Raw genomic sequence first — 11,179 nt, forward strand, 5'->3', positions numbered from 1 at the left:
GGTTGCATATTACAGTTAGAAGTACGGTGCAAAATGCAAATGTAAACATTGTTACTGTAAATACAGTCGGCAGTGCAAATTAGCAAAATCCAGTTAAGATATGGTGGTGCAAAATGCATAAGTAAACAGTTGTTACTGTAGTAAACAGTCGGTAGTGCAAATAACAAAGTGAATGTAGGTGTGAGGTAGGAGAGTTTGCAGTTTATGAGGGGAGTGGATCAGCGAGGGTTAGAGTTCAATAAAGAGACAGCTCTGGGGAAAAAACTGTTCTTAAGTCTGCTGGTCCTGGTCCGGAGGATCCTGAAACGCCTGCCGGAGGGCAGGAGAGAAAACAGTCTGTGGGCTGGGTGAGAGGAGTCCTTGAGGATGCTGCGAGCTCGATGCAGGCAGCGTTTCCTCTGGATGTGCTCGATGGCAGGCAGTGGAGTTCCTGTGATGAGCTGGGCATTTTTCACCACCCGCTGCAGTGCCTTGCGCTCCACAACAGAGCAGCTCCCATACCATACTGCGACACAGTTGGTCAGGATGCTTTCTATTGCGCAGCGATAGAAGTTCACCAGGATAGCCGAGGAGAGCTGATTCTTCCTCAGTGTCCTCAGGAAGAAGAGGCGCTGGTGAGCCTTCTTGACCAGGCTGGAGGTGTTGGTCGTCCATGACATGTCCGCCGAGATGTGGATCCCCAGGAACTTGAAACTGGAGACACGCTCAACAGCCATTCCATTGATGTGGATGGTGTCGTGTGTGCCTCTTGACTCCTTCCTGAAGTCCACGATGAGCTCCTTTGTTTTGGTGGTGTTGAGGAGCAGGTTATTATCAGTGCACCATGTGGCCAGGTGCTGGATCTCCTCCCTGTAGGCAGTCTCATCGTTGTTGCTGATGAGACCAATCACCGTAGTGTCGTCCGCAAACTTGGCGATGGAGTTAGTTCCATACACAGGCTTGCAGTCGGAGGTGAAGAGGGAGTAGAGAAACAGGCTTAGCACACAGCCCTGTGGTACACCAGTGTTGAGTGTGATGGACGTGGAGCAGGTGAATCCTGATCGAACATTCTGTGGTCTGTCAGTTAGGAAGTCCAAAATCCAGTTACACATTGAAGTGTTGATGCCCAGGTCTCCAAGTTTGGCAATTAACTTGGATGGGATGACAGTGTTGAATGCTGAGCTGAAGTCAACAAACAGCATGCGTGCATAGGTTTTTTTACTGTCCAGATGGGTGAACACAGAGTGCAGTGCCATGGAAACTGCATCCTCTGTGCTCCTATTGCTGCGATAGGCAAACTGGTGTGAGTCCAATGTGGATGGTAGAGAGTCTTTTAGGTGTTCCAGGACCAGCCGCTCAAAGCACTTCATAACGATGGGTGTGAGTGCTACAGGGCGGTAGTCATTAGGGCACCTCGGGCTGGAGTGTTTCGGCACTGGCACAATGGAAGTGCGTTTAAGGCATGATGGTACAGCTGCTTGGGCGAGAGACAGGTTGAAAATGTCTGTAAAAACCCCAGCGAGTTGCTCCGCACATGCCCTGAGAACACGACCAGGGATGTTGTCTGGTCCAGCAGCCTTGTGTGCCCTGATCCGGCTCAGTGCCTTGCAGACATCTGTGGAGGAGAGTGTGATTGGTGGGTGGTCATCTGAGGGTTTGAGCTTGGTGGCAGTTTCTCTGTTGTCTCTTTCAAAACGAGCATAAAAGTAATTTAGCTCGTTCAGGAAGTTGACATCAGTGGCTGCAGGGGTGGAGTGGGTGGGTTTATAATGACTGATGGCCTGAATGCCCTGCCACATGCGTCGAGGGTCAGAGTTGGAAAAGTGTCCCTCTATCTTTAACTTGTAGCAGTGCTTGGCCTTTTTGATGCCCCTCTTCAGGTTTGCTCTGGATGCGCTGTAGGCTTGTGCATCTCCTGATCTGAAGGCAGTATTGCGTGACTTCAGCAGGAGTCGTACTTCCCTGTTCATCCAAGGCTTCTGATTTGGGTATGTGGTGATTTGTTTCTGGGTTGTAACACTGTCAATGGTGGTATTGATATGATCCAATACTGAGGAGGTGTAGGAGTCAATGTCCGTGTGAGCGCCACTGGTGGCTTGAGAAGCAAACATACTCCAGTCTGTGGTTAGAAACCTTTCCTGGAGTGTGGAATCTGCCCCCGCAGGCCACACCTTGATTGTCTTCACTGATGGCTTCACACGGTTGATGAGGGGTGAATATTTGGGGCTGAGGAACAAAGAGATGTGGTCTGACTGTCCCAGGTGGGGGAGGGGTGTTGCAACGTAAGCTCCAGCCATGTTTGTGTAAACATGGTCTAAGGTTTTGTTTCCTCTGGTGTGGCAGGAAACATGCTGGTGAAACTTGGGTAGCACTGAATTTAAGTTTGAGTGATTAAAGTCACCTGCAACAATAAACGCAGCTTCTGGGTGATCAGTCTGTTGTTTACTGATGGCTGCGTGAAGTTCTTTCATAGCAAGCTTGGCATCAGCATCGGGTGGAATATAAGCAGCAGTTATAATGGTGGAAGTGAACTCCCGCGGGAGATAAAACGGTCTACATTTAACCATGAGAAACTCCAGGTTAGCTGAATAATGACTCCCAACAATAGCAGAGTTTGTGCACCAAGCTTTGTTATTATAATTGCACAATCCACCCCCTCTGCTCTTCCCGGAGCCATCTAGTGATCTATCCGCCCGGAGTGTGTGGCGTCCCGCTAGCTCGATAGCGGTGTCCGGTATTCCGCTGTTTAACCAGGTTTCTGTGAATATTAGGATGTTACAGTTCAAAAGTTTCTTACTGTGTGTGATGCTGAGTCGAATCTCCTCCATTTTGTTCACTAGCGACCGTACATTGGCAAGGAAAATGCTGGGTAAAGAGAGTCGGTGCGGTGATAGCATTAGCTTAGCACACGTTCCTCCACGCTTCCCCCGCCTTTGTTTACGATCTCTCCTCCGCCTTCTTGCACTTCCGCCTGGCCGGGTAGAATGCAGAGTCACGGGTGTCCTAGCGATCTCAGGAAGGAGTTGTAGATTGTCCATAAAACTGTCGGAAATTCGCAAACCAATATCCAAAAGCTCAGCGCGGGTGTACGTTGTAAAGGCACAACTGTTCTGTACGAACAGACCCGAGAAGAACAGGAAAAATACCGCAAAATTGCAGAATCTGGAGAGACGCTGAGCCTCGCGATCTACTCGCGCCGCCATCTTGGTCTTAATTTAGACTCATCAAGACCACATCAGCAAGGATCAACTGGAGCCTCAACAAATTGCATCAGGACGGTTTAATTCAAATGGGCGAGACATGCAAGTATCAAACTTAGTCTCATTATTTGATACATTAAGTATCCTTACCCCTTTTAAAGAAGGGGATGTTAGAACTAAACTGAAGGTTTGCTCAAGGCTGTTGATCTGCTGAATTTCAGACAATGCTGTAACTTCTTGCTTTCCTGTATTCTGCTTCAGCTCTTTTTCCCTTGGTAAACTGTATGCATGTATGTGTGTGTATGTTAGAGTAGTTTAAGTGTTTAGACTAGTTAATAAAATCTTGTTCATGTTACACGTAAAGTTGTCCGTGTCTCAAGCTCATAACTGGAGTCACTAATCATTTAGATCTTGGTTACTGCTCTCAGTAGTATTGTAAATTAAGAAAGACATTTCCCATGCCCCGGAAATGTACATTTCTTAGAGTTAATAAACAATTGATCCTGAGTGTTCATGGGACAAATAGGTTAATTGATTGTAATATTAATTTATGACAGTAAATTAATTATATTAACTAATCAAAATATTCATAATAAATTATAACCAGTTATTATTTATTATTAATATTTCATATAGAGCTAATTTGCTACAACAAATTAGTGTCCATGTTTTATTACATTGCTACAAGAAACAATGGTCTAAACTTACAAATGTCTAATCACAATCTGAATAAAATGTTCAAGTAAAGTGCATCTCCATGGCTGTGGCTCGCTGAGTACTTGGTTTGTGGAGGATGTAAAATTTTGGCACCAGATTGAACATCATAAACATGGGAAGATGATAGAACAATGTAAACATTTCTTACAGCTCATTGTTGTTTCCGTTGTTGTCCAGCTTGTTCCCAATACGAATCTGAGCTCCTCTAAGCCGCTCTTTGCAACAGTCTTGACGGTTAGTGATGGTAACGTTGCTTACACTGTAGACATTTCCAAGATCAACTCTCCACCATGGATTAAACTCAGTTTTAGTCTGAGTACATGATTGCTTAGAGTAATCTGAGTCTCGTTTTCCATCGACTGCATGTTGAGCATCTCCCAGTGGGTGTCCTAAGGACGACTGCACAGCCACGGCATTAAGAGCAAGATTCCCTGTTCAATATGATATGACAGAAATGATAAGACAGGTTCAAAGCAACACAAATAAATACATACATCACAAGCTTTCAATTATCACATTTCAGCCTATAATTGTAATTAATTACTATGAATTATATGTAAAGATACACAATGAGTACAGATTTTTAAATACAGGCATTTTTATTAAACATACCTATATATTGAGCGACGCACAGCCCAGTACAAAGTGTCTGAAACAAAATCACACGAACGGCCATCCTGATATAAGCGAAACAACACATCACCTCATCTCAGCATATGAATGAATCATTTTCAATTTCTCATCCTCATTTAGACAAAGAAACATATATATTGCTACTATAATGATAAAATAGTAGAAGAACCCCAAGACTTAAAGTCAGAGTAATGTGACTAACCTGCCTCCGTTCTTTGGGTTTTAAAAGCCTTGCTGAGTTTTCTCTAGTTAACTCAAGGCTTGCTAATTATTCATTAAGAGAACTAGGCAGAGTTTAAAAAAGTTGTATAAAATCATTCATCATTGTGCAACACAATCTGGACACAAGGCAACTTCCACTGATTGACTTAAACATTAAAAAGGAGTGAAGGGTTGTTTGAGCTCATTGTGACTTCTCTGAATGTTGGATAAAGCACGGGTATGAGCATGGGTATGACATGCAAGTATGAAGTATGTGATCATAATTAATAATTGACGTGAGTAGTTAAACATTTTTTTGAGTGAACTTTTTAAGCCTTAAGTTATGTTCGGAGTCTCTGAGACCCCAGCTATAAAACATGATTAAACACAATAGAGGTGTGACGTGAATTCAGTTTCATTGACATGCTCTACTATTGACTCTAAAACTATTCTACTGAATCCCAAATAAGTCCACACACACACACACACACACACACACACACACACACACACACACACACACACACACACACACACACACACACACACACACACACACACACACACACACACACACACACACACACACACACACACATGTTGGTGCAACAGCATTATGAGGACTCTCCATAGGCGTAATGGTTTTTATACTGTATAAACTGTATTTTCTATCCCCCTACACTGCCCCTGCCCCTAAACCTAACCCTCACAGGAGACATTCTGCATTTTTACATTTTTAATAAAACATTGTTTAATATGTTTTTAAAGCGATTTGATTTACGGGGACATTTGAAATGTCCTCATAAACCACCTTGATGTTGTAATACCAGTGTAATACCCATGTCATTATACAAATTTGTGTCCTCATAAATCACATAAACAAGCACACACACACACAAACACACACACACACACACACACACACACACACACACACACACACACACACACACACACACACACACACACACACACACACACACACACACACACACACACACACACACACACACACACACACACACATGTTGGGTTTTCATGTTTTATGGGGACTTTCCATAGGCGTAATGGTATTTATACCGTACATACCGTATATTCTATCCCCCTACACTGCCCCTGCCCCTAAACCTAACCCTCACAGGAGACATTCTGCATTTTTACATTTTCAAAAAACATCACTTAGTCTGATTTATAAGATGTTTTCCTCATGGGGACCTAAAAATGTCCCCACAAGGATGAGGATTTCGGATATTGCTATCTTTGTGGGAACATTTTGTCCCCATAACGTGATGATTACCAGTCCACACACACACACACACACACACACACACACACACACACACACACACACACACACACACACACACACACACACACACACACACACACACAACCAAGTCAATGTGAAGTCATACACAAGGGTTAACTTTTGCTACAGCCCTCAAAGTGACAGGATTATCATTTCCCTTTTATGCATCAGGTTGGGCCGTGAAGCACCTTTTTTTAAAATGTGTTTCTTTCTTTTGGAAATGTATTGTTATTTTATTTTTAGTAATTGCTGTACAAATAATTGACTTAATTCCTTAGATAAGTTTTGTTTTGAAAATTGAAAAAGTACTGTAATGAAATCTACAAGCAGACATAAGATCATTTTAGAGTGTTGGAAAGTATTAAATGTTCGGTGTTATTTAATGATATTTACAATAATTAGCACTAAACACTGTTTAGCCATATTTTGCTCTTTTGCAGCTTCTTCACTAACAAGGCCTTCTTTACGTCAGAACAGTTGCTATTAATCAGAAGTTATTTGTGTAGTGATTTGTACTATTAATAATACATGTTGTATTAAGTAACAAATTTATTCAAAAGTCAATTTAGTGATATGGTATAACTCAGTACATTTAGTCCATTCGATAGAACAACTGCCACCTAATCAAACTCACTGAGCGATAAGTAACTGAGATTTTTTAATGTGATTTAATCTAGATGACCTTAATCAACAACTCACTTGGTTTATTATCAAGTGTTTTTGCAAAATAACGTGACATTCGCTCTGATGTTATGGTTTTGTGAAAGGAAACACAACATTAGTTAAAGAACAGAAGCACAGCTGTGTGTGATTGGTTTAGAGTTTTGTACCAAGAGTTTAGCAAATGTATCACTAATGAAAGTTATATCTAATTGATTTTGAAAACTGTATTCAATAATTTACTCTCTTTTTTTTTCATTCCAAATATAATTCTACTCTGGTCTGGAGAGAGCAGAAACATTCAACTCACCTGGAATTCATCATTGTATCAACCTCACAGAAGACCTTCACAATTCAGCCGTTATCTGCTTTTAAACAAAATAATACAGCTTTATATCATAAATAAATGGCTTTATTAATATTTGTTGATAAACAACTGTTATATTTATTATTTATCCAATATGTTATTCAGATGAGGAATATCATGCACTGTCAAAACATTTCAAACTAAAATGTGCTATTAAACATAGATATGAATATTAATACTCACCAACGGTCTATGAAGAGAGTCTAGTTGAATAATATTGTGCTCAGAAATGATGCTCTATTTATAGTGGAATTAAGTTTCAAACAAAGGTACAGGAGGAGCTTAAACATTCAGTCCCATCAATCATCATTACTAGTGTATACGTATAAGCAACAGACACTGAGTCATCCCATCAACAAATTCCTTGGGCATTCGACACCGCCCTAACGAAATACAGCTCTTTACCTCTAACATCTAATTTTCCAGGATCATCCAACATTTCCTGCTTTGAAACAATCGGTATTGTAAAAAGCGCTATACAAATAAAGGTGACTTGTCAAATAGCCCACACAGAAATATGTTGACATTAACATTAATGCATTTGGCATTTGACGCATTTATCCAAAGCAACTTACATTGCATTCTAGATGCACATTTTACATTTTGTCAGTTCTTGCTTTCCCTGGGAATTGAACCCATGACCTTGGTGTTGCTAGCGCCACGCTCTATTGTTTGAGCTACAGGAAAGCTGTAATGTTGAAAAGCCATTTTGGTAATTATCCTTGTAAACACAATCAGTTATACGTAAACACTGGGAGTGTGTGTGTGTGTTAGCTCTTAAAGTGACAGTAGTCTAATAAATCTTAATCAAACAGCAAAAGACAAATATATAGTCGCTCACGGCTCTTGAATGAATAAACTGCAGTTTTAATAAGGATTAGTCCATTTTAAAATGCAATTTATTCTGGTCTTCAGTTTCACATGATCTTTCAGAAATCATTATAATATGCTGATTTGCTGCTCAAGAAACATTTCTGGTTATTATGAATGAGAAAATCAGTTGTGTACAAGGATGTTCCCTTTCGTTCAGTCACTACGACGTAATGTTAGTGACTAACGAATGGGGGTTTCGCTTAGAAGCCAATCATCTTCGAGATTTTAGAAAACGCCCAATGGCGTGCCAATGCCATGGGTATGCGGAATTTGCATACGTAACTCCACCTCACCGCGTGAGTATAAAAGGAAGTACATGGCAATATCGCATTATGTTTCTGCATCGGAGCCAAGAGCATCTCTTCACTCCTGCAAGCCTGAATTCTGAAGTCCTCTCTTCAGTCTTCGAGACGAGCGGTTCTCTAGAGTGTTGGTGTGACGGCGCATTCCAGCGATCTCACATTGCCTGCGTGCTGATCTGTGCAGTGATCTGCAACAGCTGTGTGTGTTTTCCCTGGGCGCTTCGGCACTCTGCAGAGCTTTCCTCTCACAAAAAGAGCTTGCCCGTGGCACGTCTTTTTCAAGACGGTTCGCCCGTGCACTTCCGGGTGCGATCGATCTCCGTTGCTGTCTATGGGCACATTCACTGCTCGATGTGTTTGGGCTTCAGCACGTTCGGGCAGTGATTGTGGATGTGTCATGTTCCCACTGCGGGAACGTGACCATCGCGATGTCGCGGTCGAGACTCAGTGATCTCTGTGAGGAGAGAGAGTCCCCTTTGCCACACCCCAATCTACCGTCTCTGAGAGAGGTGGTACTTTGGCTGGTGGCCAGGGTGACCTGAGGGCGGTGCTGTGGTATTAAGAACCCCAGTAATACGTTCCTCGCGCCACGCCCCCCTCTCGCACATCGCTTCCCGCGAGTGTTGGACTGAAACAGCGGCCCGTCTCTGACGCCTTGTTCGTTTCATTCACACTCCAGATAGCACTGAGATGTCGATCGCCGCATCCCAAGGTGGGCTAGAGTCCTTTGGGGATGACGATTAGGTTGTGCTCCGCCTTCGGGCGTGCCAGCGCTGCCTGATCCGACCTAGAGTTGACAGTCATGTTATCTCGGGCAGCATCGAGCCTCACGCTGGTGTGGAACTCCGCCATGTCGCAAGTGCGCGTGGTTGCGTGATTGGTTTTTGGGGGCGGCACCTGACAGCTGTTGGGCCCCGCCCCCAATGCCTTTCACTCCCGAAGTGCATGAGGAGATCATGTGGTCCCGGAAGTCCCTGTGCTTCCCGCGACCGTTTGGTGGCCTCCTCCGCCTTCTCTGCCCTTGATGGGGCCCCGGCCTAGGGTACACTGGAAACCCACGGTGTCCACAGAGGGCTTTGACGTGGCGTGGCTGTCCTAAGCACCTAGGGTACAAAGCCTGTGGGCTTGTCTACTTCGGTGGCGTGGTCGTGCAGAGCTAAGGGGCAGGTCGCCACCCCTTTACACGTGCACAAGGGTGGAGCTGACCCAGGGCTCTTCTATGAGCTGCGTGCCGCCACTGATTCCGCCCTCTGGGTGGTGAAGGTGGCCGCGCTGTGGAGGTGGTTGCAGGATGACGCCCAGTCCGCTTCCCAGCCTGGTTAAACGCCAGGCTGGAGGCGGACAACCCTGAGATGGGTCCCAGTTATTTCCAGGGGATGGTAGCAGGGCCTCTCCTTCCCCCGGTGGAGGGCCGGGGGAAAATCCTTCTTCTGCTGGCCCCCGGGCTGGCGGCACTTGGAAAGAACTGGTGTCCCCATCTCTGAGGTCCTACAGACCGGTGATGGCAGTGTGTGCCGCCCCCCGGGCCACGCCGCTCTCATCCCTCTCTGTCGCCAGCCTCCTCTCAGAGCAGACCCCAGTGGAACGTGCGTCCTTCCCTGGTCTCCTCTGTCAGGACGCAGCTGCTGACTGTGCCCCCAAACCGGGACGCTACGCCTTCCACGTCCAGGCCAGTCACGCTGCCTCGCTGCCCCATATGGGGTACATCTGTGGTTCGAGCGACCCCGTTGGTCAGTTCCTGGAGCCTGGCTACAGCTTCAGGGGCTGTCCGCTGTGTCACGAAGGCCATCAGGCTTGGCTACGCGATTCAGTTTGCGCAGGCTCCTCCCCACTTCCGGGGAGTCTGCGCTCCATGCTGGGGCCCAATAGAAGGCCCCAGTCATGCGTGCGGAGGTTGCCACCCTACTGGCGAAGGGTGCGATCGAGCCTGTCCCTCCAGCCGAAATGAAGTCCGGCTTCCTCAGCCCTTACTTCATTTTACCCTAGGAAACCGGTGGGTTACCGCCAATCCTGGACCTGCCCGTCCTGACCCGATCCCTTCACAGACTTCCGTTCAGGATGTCGGTAGCGAACCCCTCCTAGGACGCGTTCGTCCGGTAGATTGGTTGCAGGGATCGACCTGAAGGACGCTTACTTCCATGTCTCCTTCCTCGACGCGGACCGTTCCTACGGTTTGCTTCGAGGGGCGGACATTCAGTACTCAGTCCTCCCATTCGGGCAGCTCTGTCCCCTCGTGACTCTACGTAGTCTATCGAGGCAGCCCTTGGGCCACTCAGGCAGAACGGGGTTCGCATTCCTGAACTACTTCGATGACTGGCTCATACTGGGTCACTCTCGTGAGCAGGTGTGCGGACACAGAGTCCAAGTGCTCCGGCACTTAGCCGGTCTGGGCCTTCGGGTCAACTGGGAGAAGAGCGACTCTGCCCCGTGCAGAGGATCTCTTTTCTCAGTATGGTTTCTGACTCGGTCGCCATGTGCGTGCTGCTTACCAGCGAGCGCGCGCAGTCACTTCTGACTTGCCTTTGTTAATTCGAGAGCTAGAGTGCGGTCCCACTGAAGTTTTTTCAGAGGCTCCTGGGGCATATGGCATCTGCAGCCGCGTTAACGCCGCTCGGATTGCTTCATATGAGACCGCTTCAGCTTTGGCTTCACGATCGAGTCCCGAGATGGGCATGGCATTCGGGCACTATCCGGGTCCCAGTGACTCGGGCCTGCCTGCAGACCCTCACCCCGCGGCTGAACCTCATTTCTATGGGCCGGGTGCCCTTAGGATGAGTTTCCAGGCATATTGTTGTGTCAACAGATGCCTCCTCCACGGGCTGGGATGCCATGTGCAATGGACATGCTGCTGCGGGCTCCTGGATAGGCCCCTTGCGCCTCCTGCATGTCAATTGCCTCGAGTTGCTGGCACTACGGTTCGCTCGGCACCGCTTCCTAG

Source organism: Gobio gobio (assembly GCF_949357685.1).
Source record: "Gobio gobio genome assembly, chromosome: 11".
Taxonomy (NCBI): domain Eukaryota; kingdom Metazoa; phylum Chordata; class Actinopteri; order Cypriniformes; family Gobionidae; genus Gobio; species Gobio gobio.